At 37.8% G+C, this 19,136-nt stretch overlaps 1 protein-coding gene across 1 annotated transcript in view; it reads left to right on the top strand.

The window, feature by feature from the left end:
• Positions 1–19,136, top strand: part of LOC127934197 (signal-induced proliferation-associated 1-like protein 3) — a 70,278-nt gene that overhangs the window by 19,507 nt on the left and 31,635 nt on the right. Inside the window, exon 2 of the mRNA XM_052531420.1 lies at positions 12,311–12,400. The gene's annotated coding sequence lies outside the window, so the exon portion shown is untranslated. The remainder of the gene's footprint in view (positions 1–12,310; positions 12,401–19,136) is intronic.

Raw genomic sequence — 19,136 nt, 5'->3', positions numbered from 1 at the left:
GTTAAATTGATGGTAAATTTATCCAAATCTTTTCCAATGAAGAAACAAACTCTGCTTCGTCTTAGAAGGCATGAAGGTAAATCATTTTCAGCATTTAATCTTTGGGTGAACTATTCCTTTAAAGAACTTAAACTTAAAAACTTATTTAATTTTATTTTTTATCTTATATTTTTATTTTAATATAGCTTTATTTCAACAAACGCAAAGTTTTTGTTTAAATTAACAGTAGCACTTTTCAGAACTAAATAAATCAGTGGTGTATATGGCATGGTCTGGGGCCCTCTCAAGGACCGCACGCTGAATCCCTGTCTGAATCCGTTTCTGTAGGTGCACACAGCACCTGGCATTGACCTGGGCAAATCAGTAAGGGCAGGGCTGGGCAAACCGGTTGCCATCTGGACTTTTACATATGAGCTACTGTCCTCCAAGCCTTAAAAAGAGCCATAAGAAACAGGGTCCAGAGGTCACAAGAGAACAGCTAGATGACGTGGATGAACTTCACCAACAGGATGCCATCCTGAACCTATAATGCACCCTAGATTAACACAACAAAGCACTACTGTAAAAGCTCTTACCTTCTCACATTTAGGCCAGAAATGCTGAAAACAGCAGAGTGGTGTTGAGGGCGGGGTCTGCGTTAGATTGTCAGTGTTTCTGTGGCGCTAAAAGCTCAGATGCAGATACACTCTGTACAGCGTCACCGTCGGGATTCTGCTTGCTCGCATTCATTGTTTGTTTTTGTGAGTGTATGGCTTCGAACAATAAATGCCCCAGGAATCTGGAACATGTGCGGACAGATGATGGTCTGAGAAAGCTTTTTGTGCCCCCCGACCAAAGTTGAATGGAACTGCTTTCCTTCAGTTATGTCTCTTGTTCATTTGCAGAGTGTAGATTAAGATGCTCTCTTCATTTAAACAGCATGATGGGAAGTACTAGTTTGTCATAGATTAAAGGCCTTTTTCCAATTTAATATCAGTTCACATATATGTACTGTGCACTAACAGTGGGCTTTGAAGGATTTTTTTGTAAAGTCAGTAGCACCTTTTTCCCACTCTGTCCATCTGGCAGAAAAAGGAGTAAGAGATTGAGGGGGAGTTAGATTACAACATATCTCAAAGGGATGTGGAGGCCCGTAAATGTACGCTGTCGAACTTAACTGCTGACCGAGTGGGTATGCTCCATGACTCAAACGCATGAACGCTCACATTTGTCCCTGTGGAATGTGCACTTAATCTGAGGAACGACTAAAATATTGGTCCTTTGTGATTGTGACCATAGAGCTGGTTTAATATGGATCGCTAACACTCTGTTTAGTATTTACCATTAAACTGAATTTTTGTCTTTGGTTTCCTGTGCACAGACATGTCGAGACTTGTACGGGATTGTGGGTGGGGTGTAACACTCTGCTCGACATCATCGAAGACCACATCAGTCACTTACCAGACAAATGTCTGTGTTTTAGACTGTGTGTTTTGGCTGGGGAAATGTATGCATGCTGGTGTTTTATTGCAGGGCAAACATTACACGTCCAGAAACGGGCTTCAGGAATGTGACGTACAGGAGAGTGGGGATACACTCAGCAGTCATTGGATTACAACACAAACACACACAGGCCGGGAGGAGCCCAGGGCATGAATAATTCAGCCACTGTCGGTGATTATAGCGGTCCACTGCTGTTTCTGCAGTTCAGCCGTGTTACTGATCGCCATGCAGCGCCATGCCTGTGCGGTCACCCCGCATGAATACTGCAAGACCTTTTGCTTAGTACGCCATATGAATACCAGAACACTATACGCTTGTTATACATTATGACATGAAGAAAGGTTTGGCGGTCATGTGTCGATTTTTGTTCCTGCAAGCGTGTAGACTTTAGCGAGAATCAATGTACACTGATAAAATGGCTAAAAGAGCAGTTATATTGGGTTGGATTTGTGCCTGTGTGTGTTTAATGGAGTGAATAAAAAGAAGAGGAAGATTAAGGGTTCATTAAAAATTGGGAGATTTAAACCAGGCATATAGTATTCCTGTAGTAGTCTTGACTATTTTAGTTCTTTAGTACTTAGACTTAAATATTTATTACAGTATTGTTGATCCTGTTCAGCAATAGCCTAAATATGCAGATATAGTCAGAATAAGATAAATATGTACATATAAAGTGAAATACCTTACTCTAGTCTTCAGTGTAAAATGATCCTTCAATGTTGAAAACATTGCTGCTTAATATTTTTGTGGAAACCGTAATCAATGATACTTTGCTCAATAGGAAGTTCAAAAAACAGCATTGTTTGTCTTTAATGTCAATTTGCATTCTTGCCGAATAAAAGTATAATTAAAAAAAAAAAAAATATCTAACTGACCCCAAACATTTGAAAAGTCTACTTGAAACAGATTATGCAGTCATGCATGTTTTTTATTATTGCTTGCATAATAATAAAAACTGTATTATGCCACATTGATAACCTCACTGTCACAAGACCTCATCACTTTGGATTCATCAAGATAGAAATAAATAAATAAAAATGTGTTTTTAATCTCATTTTTTGTAAAAACGGCAGACTATTGGAAGTCTGGTCAATTAAAATGAGCTAAGGATGATGTTGAAAATCATTCATGAGCAATGTTACTTCTGGTTCATTTTTAACTCTGGAAATGTCAAGTGCATTGCATTGTGGGGTTTTGTATTCCATGCAGTGTGCTGTATACCGCACATTTTGGCAAATATAGGTCATGTGGGTATTCTGGTTGAAACTTTGCATGCTGTGCACAGTATCCTTACTATATGCTGCAGTAAATAGTGTGAAGAAGAGTAGGATGATATTCTGAACACTGTTTTCTCTTATTCTGTTCTTCAGATGTTGGCCTCTTCTACAGGCAAACATCCTCCAAATTGGGAAAAGTGAAGAAAATAACATTTCTGAACTTGTACATTTTGAGTGAGTTAGTCATTCTCTTTCCACCAAAATATTTTGAGACATTCTTAATTATTTTCCTCTGCGGTGTTGTCTCTCTCTTGACTCACGGTGGCTTTTAGCTGGATCTCAAAACACAAGCTGATCCTAAAAATCCACACAACTGACAATAAGGGCCTGAAAACTAGAAATGTAATGATTCATTTGTGTAAGAGAAGAGCATCAGATTTCTCACTTAGTGCAGGTTTTCCTCAACATGTTTTATCTTTTATCTCCAGCTGTCTAAATAATGTTTTTGACATCTTTTGATTTTAAAGAATAATTGTTCTACCCTTAGATCCTGATTCCTTGTTTACTGAGGCGTGACTGACCTTTGTCTGGAGCAGTTTTTTTTTTTTTAGTCATGGCAGATTCCTTTGCAATGTTTTTAGCCAACTGATGTAGTTGTTTTCTTTTGAACTTTTCTGTTATGAGTGTTGAGGAAAATCAAATGTTAGAGCTGAATGTGTGCTTGGAAACAATCACAAACAAGACACAGACTCCCTTGGGTCCTGAACTGGGAACAGAATGAAATTCCCTCTTCTAGTTAACATGGATCACAAAGCCCTTCTCTCTCTCTCTCTCTCTCTCTCTCTCTCTCATCTCATTGTTAGAGTGTGTGACTCAGAGAAAGGCGTTGTTTCATTTGGAATAGAGTGACCGTATTATCTCTATCACTGGATCCATCGTTCTCAGCGCTGGCTTCTGCTTTATCTGGTTCTCATGACAGCTCTGAAAAGGCCTTTCCCACAAAGAGCCATTCTTAAGATCTCTACAACAGAGAAAGTGATCTGGGGCATCTTTGGAGACTGATCTGCTGGTGAAAGTACAAGAGCTCTATAGACTTGCACATTTTCATACATGCAGATGCGCTTGAATTCTCTCGCATTTTCTAAATTCACAAATGCAGCGCTTCATAGTTCTTTGTTTGAAAAGAGGGAGAAGCGCAGACAGAATAGGAACTGTGTCAGAGACTCTTTTGTTTTCGACTACAGTAACCCTCCTCCTATTCTCTAATTCCTCATGACCCATGCTGTTGTGTGCTTGGTGATGTTGGTTTGTTGGGGTTAGAGAAAGTTCAGTTCATGAGTTTGGACCACATACTAGCTTTGTCTGATCGAGAAAATTAGCATGGAAATGATCATATACACTTAACACATGAGTGTCTTTGCCTTTTATACGTAATGCATGTGTGTCAAGTGGCATCACTCAACATGTTTCAATGCAAAACTTTTTGCCAAAGGAGCTGACACCAGAAGTATTTGGAAAATCTAGGTGGACAAATACAAATATGAGAGAGAGACCAGAGCACTTTTGTGCTCATGTAAATGAGTTATTGTTCAATCAGCTCTATTGCATTCCTTCTGATCATAGCAGCCTAATTCATGAGTTACTAGATTAAGTTATTAATCTCAGTTTATCTGAAAGCGTTTCCTCTGAGGGTTAGGTACATCTGTGTTTGTTTATAAAAACAAGAACCATATGATGTGTAGTTAAGCTCCAGAAACAAACATCTGTGTCAATCACGTAGAAGTTTTAGTACCAAACAAAGCAAAAACTGATAGGAATAAATCATTATTCTGCCAATAGTTTACCAAAATTTGGGAATCAAGAATAAAGTGTTTTTCTGCAATGTTTAACCTAAATAATATAACTGTTGGCTGTTTATGAATATTGTTCATAAACAGCACAATTTGACTTTTTTAGTGTTATTATTAGTTAATTTTAATAATTATTACTATGATAATGGTTATTAATAACAACAACAATACATTATGATAATAAAAAATATAATTTATAATAAAAAAGAATCGTCTGTCATATGATAGTTGAGATTATTGAGAAAAGAAATTTTAATCTTTGATTGACCCGATGTTAATCCGAAGCGAGTGTCTATCCTAGGGTAGGTTTTTTTTTTATTTTATTTTTTTTTTTTTTTGTGCTAAAACTGGAAGGGGAGCTTTAGCATTCCCTCATGAATGTTCACTCTAGCCTGGCCTGTAAAGCCTCATCTGTGCCCTATCGGATGTTGTTTGTCCTCGTCACTAGGTCCATCGGTTCTTGTTAGGCTGTCTGCAGTGTGCTACAGTTACTGGTTATGTCTTCAGCCCCTCATGGCACAGCTCTCATCATACACATTCATTATGTGATGACACACTTGATCAAAGGGCAGGATGAATTGTCCCCCAAATGACCCTCTATGGACCCCTGTGCTGTGTCTCACCTAGCTAAATGTTAGTCACAGCATGTCCCTTCAGGGATCAGCTGAGGATCTGTGTTAAACTAGATGCATGTCTGGATCTGGTTAATTCATTAATTGATCCGGTTAATTAATTTCACAAATGAGCACAACTTTTATGAATTTCTCCTGATCTCACAATAGACTTCTAGTTATCAGTTTGAATCATTCGAATGAAGTGTTCAGTAAATGAACAAAACAAACTGTATTTTTTGTGGTTTCAATTTCTCATTTGAAGTTTAAATGCATTAATGAGGGTTTGAACTGTTTGTACACTTGAGGTGGACAGCATTCAAAAACAGTATCGTCTAGGAATACTGAATAGTACCTAGTGTTGACAGCTCAGTAATTGGAAACAAGTGAATATCCAGTACTTCCTGTGACCCGTATTTTACACAGTAGTTATGTGTGCCAACTAGAGAGCAGAATGTTGTGTGTGTGTGCAGTCGTGTATGTTTACCCTCTCGGGAGAGGGACGTAGCTCTAGCAGCTGTGGGGATGTAATTCAGTCCTGTATGCTGTCATCATTATCAGGACTCCTGGGGTTGTTGGCATAGTCATAGAAGTTTGCCAACAGAGAGAATGAGAGAAGGGACTTAGTTTTGTGTATTATATTCTATTAAAATATTTTGTATAATATCAAAGAATGTCAAATAATAGAGATAAGGGGAATGGAAAGAACAAGGGAAAGTTTGTAAGGAAATAAAAGTGTGGGGGATGTGTAGAATTCTAGAGGAGATGAGTGGTGTTCTCTGGCTTGAGAGGGGTTGGAGGCAGACAGCTGGAGGAAGTGGCCTGAATCCCTGCATTCCTGCTTTGGGTCAAACATGAGACTGAGAGACCCTGCCAGATCCCCGGTTCCTGGAGGATCGCTTTAAACAAAAGGTCTGTTTCTGAAAGCATGTGTACATTGCTTTTTAAAACACCATGGAGTTGATGCACATCATACTTGGATCATTCAAAGAATGTCAGTATGTGCGAATCAAAACGCTTGATAATCTCACTTTATATCGTTATAGTATAGTGGCCTCACTTAAGTGACATGTTTGGAGTCAGTAAAATGAAATCATGTATATATTTAGCAAGGATGCATTAAATTGATCCAAAGAGACTTTTAAAATGTGAAAATCTTTAACAAAACAGATTTTTAATTACCGTATTTTCCGGACTATAAGTTGCGCTTTTTTTCATAGTTTGGCTGGTACTGCGACTTATAGTCAGGTGCGACTTATTTATCAAAATTAATTTGACATGAACCGAGAGAAATACCCTCTCGCGGCTGTAGACGGTAATGTTTTCTCTTGGTTCTTGGTTCTAAATAAATGCGATTTATAGTCCAGTGAGACTTATATATGTTTTTTTTCCTCATCGTGACGTATTTTTGGACTGATGCGACTTATACTCAGGTGCGACTTATAGTCCGAAAAATACGGTAAAAAAAAAAAAATTTGCACTAGCAGACATTAGTAGATTATGTTCATAGTTAATGTCATTAATTACTACTGTGGAATGTGCTGATCCACTAAAAAATGGAGCCAATGTAAATATAAAATGTATATATATATAATGTATACTGCTGTAAATATTTGCATTGGCAGTTGGAAAATCCGTAGTGTCTACTTAATTTACTAATATTGAAGGGCACCATGATGGGGTCACTGGGTCATTGTTTGTCCTTTTTAGTTCATAAGCTACCAAAAATGAAACCTTTAAGTTGTATGCCTTATATTATCACAAAGAAGCTGTTTTAATGGCTTCCTAAGCCTTCGCTTTGACTGTGACCCCTTGTTGAGCATAAGTCTGGAGGAAAAAAAGGAAACTGCCAGGAATTATTATTAGCGTCTCTCTTCACTTAGACTTGGTTGACATCTCCCACTGTTGCATAATTTCTAGAATTTCTTAGAACTGAAGGATAGTGATTAGTCATCAGGCGTAATAGATGGAAATTACCTCTTTGGCAGCTCTCCTACTGATTGTCATTGAGAGATCTTTTTAAAGCAGTCGATGTGTGTGCGACGGCTGGTCTGTGCTCTGAGTTGGGCTTTTATGTAATCTCCGATTTCTCAAGGGCTTTCGACTGCACTGCATTTTAAGAAGCGCCATCAACACGTGAATCAAAACGCTGTTTACCCCAACACGAGAAGTGAGTGAGATATGTACAGCTCTTACAGTGAGATCAGATGGGCGAGAATGAATGTGCATGCCAACATCAGATGAGGCCTCACATGACTGCCGTGATGGAGACACAGTAGTGTGTGTTTCTGAGTGTATACCGTATGATTCCAGCAGCGGTGTGGGCTTTATCGTGGCTCTGTGAACTTAGGATTGGGGTGTAAGAGATGAGATAATGCTGAGAGATTGATTCTCAGAAAACCATGAATAGCTTTTTGTTGTCTCTGTGAGTTTGAAGTGATGCGCTTATTCTAAAATCATATATGAAATGAGATCTTGACTCCGCGGCATGTAAAGGCTGTTGTTATGTGTATGTTGTTGCAGTTGTTGCCATACTGAGACTCCGAGGGAGTCTGAAGCCCTTCCATATGAAAGATGCATTACTGTGCCCCTCTTCTCGTTCAACAGTCACTTTTTTAATATACATTTTGTCTAGTGACGCATTCAATTTTAGTAAAAGAAAATATAGACTGAATTTTTTGTCTTAACATTCTGGTTTCGGTCGGAGTAGATTGAAGGGCCAAAACCACTAAAACAATGTTTAATTAGTGCTTCTCACATCTGTTTTGACACACGATGTGGAAAAGCTACAATCTGTAAACACCAAAAAAAGAATGCTTAAGTAGCTATATGTAAAAAAAAATAATAATAACTTGAGAACATGAAACAAACCCGAACAACAAACTGATTTCAGTTTCCCATTTACCCAACATAATAGGGGTATAACAGTACAGTGGAGAACAAAAAATAGAGAACAACCTAAAATTTCCTTATTTCTAGGCAACCGTTTACTTCTGTTTGAAGTTATCAAGAGTAGAAGGGCAGGTTTTTAAGCAAATTGCATAAATTAATTGTGTGTTATGAAGCACAGTATAAAAACTTAAATATTTTAAAAAGAACTCTGATCAAAATTAGAGAACACAAACAGATACCTCTGGTGTTTACGGATAATTACTAGTGTTAATCTGCCACCTGGTGCTAATTTCCTTTAATTATATGACAAACCCTATTTAACTAGGAGCATTCCTCCAATTTTCACTGAGATTGCATGAACAAAGTTATGGCTAAGAAACCCATTACAGTTACTGAACTGTGGAGGATACTGGAGGAAGAATCCACCAAGATCACGCCAGCACAGTGTGAGAAACACAGGAGCCTCTACACTTTTCTCTACCTCATTTCTGCAACCCTCCAACATTTTAGTTGTAATCTTCTTTGGTGCTACAGTGGTTAATGTTCTCTCATTTTGATCACTGTGTTTTCAATTAAGTAAAGGTTTTTGATGAAATGCCTTTGTTATTTTGTCAAACATGTTAGTAGAAGAGTGGTATACCTACAACTAAAATTCCTTCAAATTTTGAGAGACGAAGATTAACTATTTCAGAAAAAATAAGTTATTTATAGATTGTTCTCAAATGTTTAACCCCAGTGTATATAAAAGGTCAAACTTTTAGGCCTCTGTGTTTCTAAATTTGTTTTAATGCATTAAAAAGAAAATAAATTAATTCATAAAATACAATATTTAAAAATGTAATTATCTATAGTCAGGTATAGAGGGTAAGCATAACTAATTCTGTATTTTATCTTAGCAAAATTTAACACGAAGTAAATTTGACATTTTAATGAACAGTACTTGTTGTTAACTGTTTATCACGTCTTAGAGGTAATAATTAAAAACGTATTAAAATAACTAATTTACTGCAGTTTCAGTAAAAAAAATCATTTTGGTGCATCACTAATTTTGTCCTTCTGCTCAGGTTTCTTTTCCCTGCCTCTCATAATATTGCAGGAAGAGCGAAAGGCATGGCCTACCAACCCTTTGTGGTGCTTCCTTTGAATGTCAACCTATGTTTACACACAAGCACTGTCTTTTCTGTCACGGTTTTAAAGGATGCATTGAAAGAAGTGAGGTCCCCTCAGCCCTCTGCAGTCTTCCCAAACGCAGCATTTCAAATTTTCATTTAGCAGCCGATCTACTCGGCTCTACTGTAAGCTCACTGCTATTTGTCCAAATTGATGGAAATATCTCTCTATCAGTTACATGCATCCCTCTGCCTCGTTCTGTGTTCCAGCGAAGGCTGTCAGCGGGCCCTCTATTCTGTTACAGTTGCGTCTCAATGTCAGGATGTTGTGTTTCCACTGTCATCCGTCCAACAGTTGTAATTCTCAGCTGTTGAATTTTGAAGTAATACTGGGAAACTGTCCTCAAAAGCCTCGCAGAGTGATTTGAATGTTTTTAGGGCAGCAACCCAGAAGAAATCTGACAGTAGAACTAATTAAGAGGAGAACAGTTGAGCCGAGGAGACATTACATCATGCAGATAGTGCTTGGAGGCAGATAGGGCTCTGTTTGAGAGAATAACTCCTTGAGAGGATCTGCTGTATGTTCATTTAGAGTCTCACTCATTTACAGAAACCTTCGGAAGTTAGAGAGACTGAAATAGTCACACTAATAGCAACTTTTTACTATATTCATGCGGCTTAGATGGAATAATCCTCCTCATCTCAAACTTTGAAGTTTCATGCAGCGGCAGCGCCTGCAGTGTCTTCCCAGCTGCTGTCCCACTAATGATATATGTAAAACAGGAATTTTTAATCTGTTATGAGGAATTTTAATATGACTATTTTGCATATTTTATTTATTTTGATATGTGCGTATATATATTGGCTATTTAGCTTTTTGTTTAGCCTCAGGCTGTTTGCAGTTACACACTTTTTTTTGCCAATGCATTGTGTTCTGTCACAGTCCAACACCAAAATGAGTCGCATGTAAAGACATTCATACGGTCAGATGAACCTAAACCCTAATTATACAGGACTTTTGCAGGTCCAGTTAGTTGACTATTCGTAGAAGGAAGCCACCAACCAATTGTTTTTAAAAACGTAGTTTTGTATAGTGTTGTCACGGCCCCAAAATTTGTGAAACCAGAAAATCCACGGTTCTCGGTACCAATTTCAGGTCCAAAGCAAAACACAAAAATATGTTTAAAATATGCTAATTAAAAAAAACACACACACACACTTTTTATCACTAAAAATAAAACCAATGCCATTCTTTATACTTATTTACAATTGTGTTAAAGTTTTTCTACAAGTAATATAATTGTGAAAAACTATAAAAAGTTTCACCCAAATTTAATGTCTTTTAATTAAATTTAAACATTTTATTTTTGCGAGGTAAAGGGGATTTGCTATTAAAATTAAAACACGGAAGAAATATTGTGTGATTTATTTCTTTAAAAAAAAATTTAACCGTAGTAGCAGTATCACATACATTCTACTAAATAATAGTAATATTTCTAGCACAATGCCTTTATGTAAAATTTAACTTTTATTTTGACGGGTTGCCGTGAATAGCTTTAAATTGACACTGGTTTTTCTCAAATGAAATGGTAAAATGCTTGTGAAGTGACTCAGAACAGTTCTGGTGATGTTGTTTATGTATTTATGTCCTCATTGAGACAGCAGATGCTGAAATTACTGCAAGCGTCACGCGCTTCAGTCTGTGTAGTAAACAAACCCGCAAGTCTCTGCCATTCATTCATTCATGCAGGATTCATATTTCAACCAACTTTTGCATCCTAACATTTACAGAAACTGGTCCAAATGGAGATTTGTTTTGATAAATTTTTGCTAACTTTGACAAATTCCGTGACTTTTCATATTAAAATATAAGTTTCATTTTCATGACTGGATTTTGAGATTCCTTCCTGCTTCGCGGAAATCATAGCGCTGTAAACATCAAGAACCAGGTTGACCGGGTCCTCGGTACCACTGGTACTTAAAGAAACCTGGTACTGTGACATCTTCATTTTTTTGTACCGACTTGGTACCGAAGTACCGGGTTTTTTGACAACACTAGTTTTGTACATCCTTACATGCCATAAACAAGCATGCATATTTTTCCTGTAGGGCCTGTTCACTGAATGCTGTCTGTGTTTGTAACCTCAAAATACCCTTTCTCTGCCCACTGCCTTGGTGTGCTGTATTTTGATTCTTGGCAGGCCTAATTGGATGAAGTGGAGCATGCTGTAATGTGTTGTCATGGTGAAGCAGCGCTGGACTGTAATGTGATTTGCTGTAGTGGCAATCAGGGCTGTAAATTCTCACCGATGGAATCGGGAGCGCGTCAGACACCCAGTGTGAACTAAACGATCCAGAGCAGGTACACAGCGTTGCCAGCCGATATCCGCTGGCATACACTTCACCTCCACACAAACAGTCGGGAGAGGAACTAGAGCTGAACTGATCAGTATTGATGGGCGGGAATCTGTCGGGCCATAATGTTTGCACCCGCAGGAAATGTTTGTGTGCCGGAGTGTGTTTCTTCCTGTCTCTTCTGAATGCCAGTGTGTGTGTGCATAACAGGTCAGGAACACACACATGCTTTCTATCTTCCCCTCCAAATCAGCATGCGTCTATGCAGGCGACGTCTGTGTGCAATAGATAAACCCGAAATTCATGAGCTGTGAATCAGGCTTAGGCTGCCTTTGATGTCCCTTACTACGAGGAGACATTCTAAAGCCTTCCGTATTTGTGTGTGTGTGTGTGTGTGTGTGTGTGTGAAGAGCGAGCTGTATTAGTAGTAAGTAATGCAAGAGCAGCAGCTGTCAGGTCGTACCCATCAGCTTTGCTTTGACTCTATTGTCTGAGGAGACGGTGGGTAGATGCCTGCGGCTGGCAGTGCCACACGTGCCTCATCTGCTGTTATTTCACACATGGCTGTTGGATCGCACCTCATGCACTGTATTTCATAATATCAGGCTCATTATTTTGACATGTGCCATTTTATTTTCTTTAACTGCTGTGTTTCTCTTTCTGAAGCTCAAAAAGGCTCGCTGACACACATGTATAACACACAATGATAGCTCGTATTGTTACTTTGGTGAGCTGCAGTTTCTATTGCAGCAGGTAGTAACAATGTTAACATCTCGCTCTTCTTTCTTTGACAGATCACTCCGTCTTCTGGCAGCTTGGTGACGCCCACAAAAGGAACGGACTGACTGTAACTCATGGCTTACTTAGTGCTGGGACTTTCTCTGGTAAAATATTAACTCACGTATGACTTAAAACTAGGAATTCACCGTATTGCATTAGACTCTAAATTCCCTCATCTTAATGTCTGTGTTTTAACTTAGTGAGCTCCCTACTCAGATGCCATTATTGAGCAGTTTGATGTGTATGATTAAACATGATTCATTTCAGACTCCAAATATATCTCGTGGGAATGTTTGAGCATCATAGGCATGCTGGAACATTATATTTGTTGACCCTAAAAGCTTACCTAGGCAACAATTTTGATGCTGAATCGTAAACAAGTTGAAACATTCAAGCTGACATGTTCAGATTCAAGTTCAAAACCTAGTAACATTATTCTAGTAAGTTTACTGCCTAGATAGCATTTCTGAGTAGGGCTGTGCGATATGGACAAAAAAAATATTGCGTAGCTTGTCAGTGATCTACGGCTCTGTGCAGGTGATGGGGATTTAGCGGTAATCACGGAACCAGATTTACTGACTAGCTGCGCATGATAATATTGTTAGATATATCGCCCAGCCCTAGGATTTCCTTTGCTCTTACGCGCATGTCTCTCCTCTCTCTCAAACTGTGTCCTGTGCACTTACAACTCTCTCTATGCTCATGCGCTAGATATTAATTATTTTCGCTGTGGGAGGTCGGGGCCATGGAAAATCGTGCTATAAAGCAATTTAGAAATTGTGCACGCTCAAATCGTGATTTTATGACAATTTCAAAATTGCAAAACATGTTTGATTCAGATTTGGGATGTTCACTTTGAAATGTTTGATTCAATATTTTTGATTTGACAGTTGAGACCTGGTGAGCTAGATGGCATGAGCTAGAGAGCTGACTATCTAGACAGCATTTTTGGAGCATCATGAGGCAAATTATAATGTTCAGTTAAACATGATTTATTTGACCCCTACTTCTTTAATGTTTTTTTTGAGTACCATAGACATGTTGGGACGATATAGCCTGCATGTTTATTTCAGTGTGTTTGGCTTCAAAATATAGCGACTTCAATACCCAGAGGCCATTTTTGAGCATCATAGACATTTTTGAACATTTGATCTGACATGTTTGTATGCTGACTACATAGCTAGGCAACATATTTTAACATAATATACATTATCTATGTATTATCAACCTTGTAACACTGGCATGTTAGAATTATTCAGTTCAACATACAGGTGCATCTCAATAAATCAGAATGTTGTGGAAAAGTTTAAGTAATTCAACTCAAAATGTGAAACTCGTGTATTAAATAAATTAAATGCGCACAGACTGAAGTAGTTTAAGTCTTTGAGTCTCTCACGCCCCACCTTGGAGATCTTCAGCCTGCAGCCTCTTCTTGTTTCGATAATTGATTTGTTCGTCTGGTGTGTGGGCTGACCTTTTTTTTCTCTGCCGTGATGTGTGTTTGTGTGGAAAAACATTCATTAATCTTAGGTATTCCAATATTATTTAATAACAGATTGTTAAATTCGAAAGTTTCAGCTGTGTTATTCAATGAGGTAACATGAGCTAAGACTTTTTTTCTTTTAACAAAGATTAATAATTTCTGTAGCAAATGTAGCTTTTTGCTATTGTGAATGTTAATGGTGAACTAAAGAGATCTTATTGTAAAGTGATACCGATTGGTTCTTTTGCACTTTAATCTATGTCAAACTTTTAACTTTATTTTTCTGTATTGCTTTATTGTGTTTAAATGTTCAGTTATTTTTGTTATAAGAAAAAAGTTGTTTAACCTTTTATATAATGTATTATGAATACTTTTTAAAACTAAATTTCAAAACCGTGATAATGTGTATATTGTGATAAAAGCATTAGCAATTAACTGCAACAGGAAAATTTGATACCTGCATGTTCCTAGTGTTGTGTGATAATGGCACATCTCTCAATGGCATGAACAATGCGTGACTATGCTGTGTATACTGCTGTGTTTAGGAGCCCTGAGGGCAAACTGGTGTTTCAAGTTTTTTTGTCCTTAAGCGGAATTCACTTCCTCCTCCTCTCATTTGTTCTTGTTCAGCTTCTGGATTCTTCTGAAAAACCAGAGATTCTGGTTTCCTGGCCAATCAAGTTTGTATACTGCCAGGTTGACGTAAACTTGATCAGATGTTTTAAATGGCTTACAAGGTCATGTGGGTATTGCTTGGATAGTTGAATAAATGGGTCAGTATTTAATTGTATCGCCATCAGGTACAATGTGGATAGTTGCCACCTTTATTTATAAAGCTACTGGGGCTGTTTTTTTTTTATCTAATTAATTGCATGATGTGGTGATTAATTAATCTAATTAATCGCACATCACATTTTGAGAAATCCCTCTGAAAAGATCATTTAAAGTCATTGTTGTGCAAAGCATCAAACAGAGATTATAAAAAATAGGTTCAGCAAGAAATATTTTGTTTGATAAAATTTATTACATATATTCTTTTGGACCAACTGAGTAAATGGTGGCAGATTTGTCATTTTTGGTTGGGTGAACTATAACTTTAATAATTTATGTTCTTAATTTTAGTACTATTACTATGAAAATATTAAATTATTTCTTTAATGAAATGATACTCTAAATAATAAAAACTTTATTCATTCATTTGATTTGTTCAAATGGCTGATTCATTCAGGAGTGAAGGAAATGGTTCTTTATGAATGGTTCATTGAATCATTAGGGTTGTTCAATTTGAAGCGTCATCACCATCAGACCGATCGGTGTGTGACATCCAAGAACCACAAGAGCTTTAGAGAGCAGATGACTCCTTGTGCTTTTGGATCGCTCTCACGGTACTTTGATGTCAAACACTGATCGGTCTGTGCTGCACCACTTTAAATCCAACTCGACTATGGCCAATGGTTCAACGTGCCAAATGTTTCAACAAAATTCGTTCAAAACATGGATTAAGAAATGAAATGCCGCTGTGGGTTGCTCGGGGATGAACAGTTCTGATTTGCCTTTATATTTTGGTTGGCAAAATTTAGCAAAACAGACAACACTGTGTCCAAAATAACACAATATTAACTTCTTAATGAACTGTTGTATAAGATGAGTATCACATTTGCACTCGTGTGATATTGCACTTAGCCTACTACTCGTGTGATATTTCTAAACTATGTGATGTAAATATGAGACACAATTTCAAACGGGCTTATATGCCCATATCTTGAATTTTAGGGACATTTTCTAGGCTCCATAACACAGTAAATTGTGCCAGTTGGGCAAGTGCATTAAATGCATTAATAATTTTTAATGCTTTATTTTTATCCATAATTAATTAATCTATTTAATGCGTTAAATTACCAGTCCTAAAAAATACTAATCCTGATTTTTTTGGCCATGTGCTTAGACACTCAGATTACTCATGTTCTCTTGCTTTGACGGTCATATTCACAAACCTGAACACCTGTGCACTATTTGATCACAAGCCAGCCAGATGGCATACATGGGCATTTCCTAGTAACCCGCTGGCCTCCTGAGATCACTATTTTCTGGTGTTTGTATGACAGAATCGGCTACTATTACAGATGGGTCAGGGCCTTTGTTGGATTTGTTACTCTAAAAATGTCATTTATAATGTTATTACTGAAAACTTATATATATATATATAATAGTCATTAGTTACACTGCTAGTTACTGCAAAAAATTATATTATTACTGTACCTAGTTACTGCCCAAAACTGGTCAGGGCATCCAACTAGTTGGTTCATGACATTGACGTTAATATCATAGACAGGGCTCCAAACTGTGACTAAAACGATCGCATTTGCGACCAAAAATATGAAATTGCAAATAAAGTTTTTGTTGAGATTGCCACTGGCAACTATGCCTATGTATTTACATTTCATAACTTCAAATTAGCATGTAATGCTTTTTTTCCTGATTGTTTTGCGATCATATCATTTGCTATGCTGGCGTATTAATCTGAGACGTTGCATATAAAAAATTTAGTGGAAAAAAGAGTTTCAAACAGTCCTCATCAGGTTATCTACAAGATGGATTAAAATGCTGATAAAGTCAAGAAAAAAGATGAGACATAAACACAACAGTATGATTGAAATGTTGAAATGTAAAAAAAAAAAAAAGATGACCCCTTTAATATGAATAATTAGATATTACATATAATTTGTTAGTGAAACTAAGAGTTGCATGTTTTATTGACGCAAATGAGTAGTGGTGCTATTTATTTTGTACAACATTTGCCACTGCTTTTTAGCACTTGATTAGAAGCTCCACAAAATTAAATTGTGTCATCTCTTAAAGAGACTACCTCAAACCTCAGGAACCGGGAATTAATTTAGTTCTAAGAATGCATTTTGGGTGGAACTAAATGAACTTCTACTTTAGAGGATTGTCTAACCCAGCACAATAGGAACTACAATTGAAAATTTAAGTGCAATTGATGAAACAACACCCATATAACACAGAACAGTATTAAAAGTGGTACAAGACATAAATATACAGAAAGATAATGTTAACGCCATTTATTTGTCAGATCTACTTCTACATTCCATCTTCGTTATCACGAATCCCATTACACACAACAAAACACAGCTCCGATCACAGCACCCTCATTTCTCCAGTTGTTTGCAACTTGGCATTGCTGAATGCCATTATTATATGATGTCATTGCCGGCCAGCTTGCGTCTCTTCAGAGTTCCTACTGGCAGTGTGAATGCAACCAGGAAAATGGTCGTGGTAGGAGAACATTTACTGTAGTTCTTGGTGAAAGCCCCTAATGTTTGATTCAACACATTCAGTTGGATTTTGAATGTTCAGTTTAAAGGGTTTGATTCAATATGTTCGGTTTGGTTTGACACTCAATGATAACTTTGATAACCCACTGACTAGTCTAATATTGTAAACATGCAGAATGTGTTTGTTCTTCTAACTTCTACCATGTGGCGCATGCACACACAACCTATCCATAATCTATCATTCAGATTTACATATGTTCTCTCTGCTTTATTGATTTGCTTTCACTCACACCATGGATTTTATGCACCTTTGACCTTCACTGCTTATCTTCGTGAATTAAAGGATCATGACCAGCCCTTGACTGCACACATGAAGCAAATGCAGGTCAAATACACAGCCTCATGAAACAGTAACATCCTTCCTGTCTTCACTATGTCCCTCAGGTTTCATTTCATAAGTTACAAGCTCAGGGCAGATCAAACATGCGGCCCCTGTCCTCCACTGCACGTCTATTCTTTTTGAACACTGGCCAGCTGCTATAGCCAGGGGGTACATGTCTGACACCCCAAAAACAATGTGACACCAAATCGATGGAGGAAGCGAGCTGTGTTGTGATTGACAGATGCTGTCCTGGCAGTCCACGATAGGTATTCGCTGAGTCACTGGGTTTTTATGTGTGAGAGAAGTGAGTGTGAGTTAAAACCCCAGGGCACACAAACCATCCAGACCCTGTCTTTCGAAGAGACCCAAGTTAGTTGAGGCATTATGGTGTCTTCACATCAACCCAGATTAACCTCGTTAAGATTATAGAATTGAAATCACTACTGGTTAAATGTAATCGTGTGTGTGTGTGTGTGTGTGTGTGTGTGTGTGGTCTCAGTTTGAAGTAGCAGAATCGGAGCTAATTACCATGTGAGCAATTAAAAACAGTTTGAAGTCTTTCATATCTGGCACTTGGTGTCGGCTTGCTTCCCAGGAGTGTGTTAGTTGAAAGTCTGCATACTCACACTTATTCACACATTTCATTATTGCTTTTCCTAGTTCACTCATATTGGGGGGGGGGGGGGGGTCAAGGAAAACAGAACTTTAAATCAGAGAATTGGAGAGAAATGCTTTATTTCTGCAGCTGTTGTTGTGAACTTGCGCTGTGAGTGTAGGGATGTGGCATCAGCCAAACGTTGGGGGAGGTTTCCACACAGACTCGCCTTGAAGTTCTTGTACATTCATTGAAACAAAAAGCCACCTTCAGTGCAGCTCTGTGGCCGCGCTCCACAGTGCATTTGAACTCACTGACTGTTGCCAATAGCATAGCTGAGAGCAAACACTGTGAATGACTGCATGCACTGTTTGTAATGAAACTGTGTTTGTAGTTCTAAATACGATTGTTTTGAAGTAAGATACATTTAATGAATTAGCAATGTATCATTGTAATTTAATAGCAAAGAGATAAACATATAATGTACACTACAGATCTGAAGCGTTGTTGCAGTTATAACTGACAAAATCATTGAAATCTATTGGAATCAATGAAACATCATTTTCAGTACATTTGAAGAACGATATTTATATGTGGCACATGTAGTGCGTTCCAAATCAGTCAATGAGGTTGTGTAATAGTTGGTATGATGCCTTAGGTGGCAGCTGCCTATGCTGGCAGTAGACATTCATGTCTTAAACTGAGACAGACCTTGAAATGAAGAGTATAGCATTGCGTATTTTGACCTGTACTCGGATTTCTAAACAATGGCATTTAAAGGAACCCTGTTGATGTACGGACAGACATATAATACGTTGCCATTACTGTACTTCACAAATAAAGAGACGACCTATGGATGTGTAATCTAATATTTGGATGGATAACGTGTGACTGAAGAGATAGAGATGGGGAGAGACAATAAAAAGGGAGATAACGTGAAGTTACTCAGAGGAACAGGCGATGCTGAGTGGCTTTTCATAGTCATTGAGTCAGCGAAGCCTGATTCAATCTGACTTTCATATTAAAGCGAGTCACTGGGATTCAGAATCCCTCTTGCTCTCCTGCCCGGATTCCTTCACCACAAAGC

This window comes from Carassius gibelio, chromosome A18, assembly GCF_023724105.1.
Source record: "Carassius gibelio isolate Cgi1373 ecotype wild population from Czech Republic chromosome A18, carGib1.2-hapl.c, whole genome shotgun sequence".
NCBI classification, from domain to species: domain Eukaryota; kingdom Metazoa; phylum Chordata; class Actinopteri; order Cypriniformes; family Cyprinidae; genus Carassius; species Carassius gibelio.
This window is presented reverse-complemented; position numbering and strand designations above follow the sequence as displayed.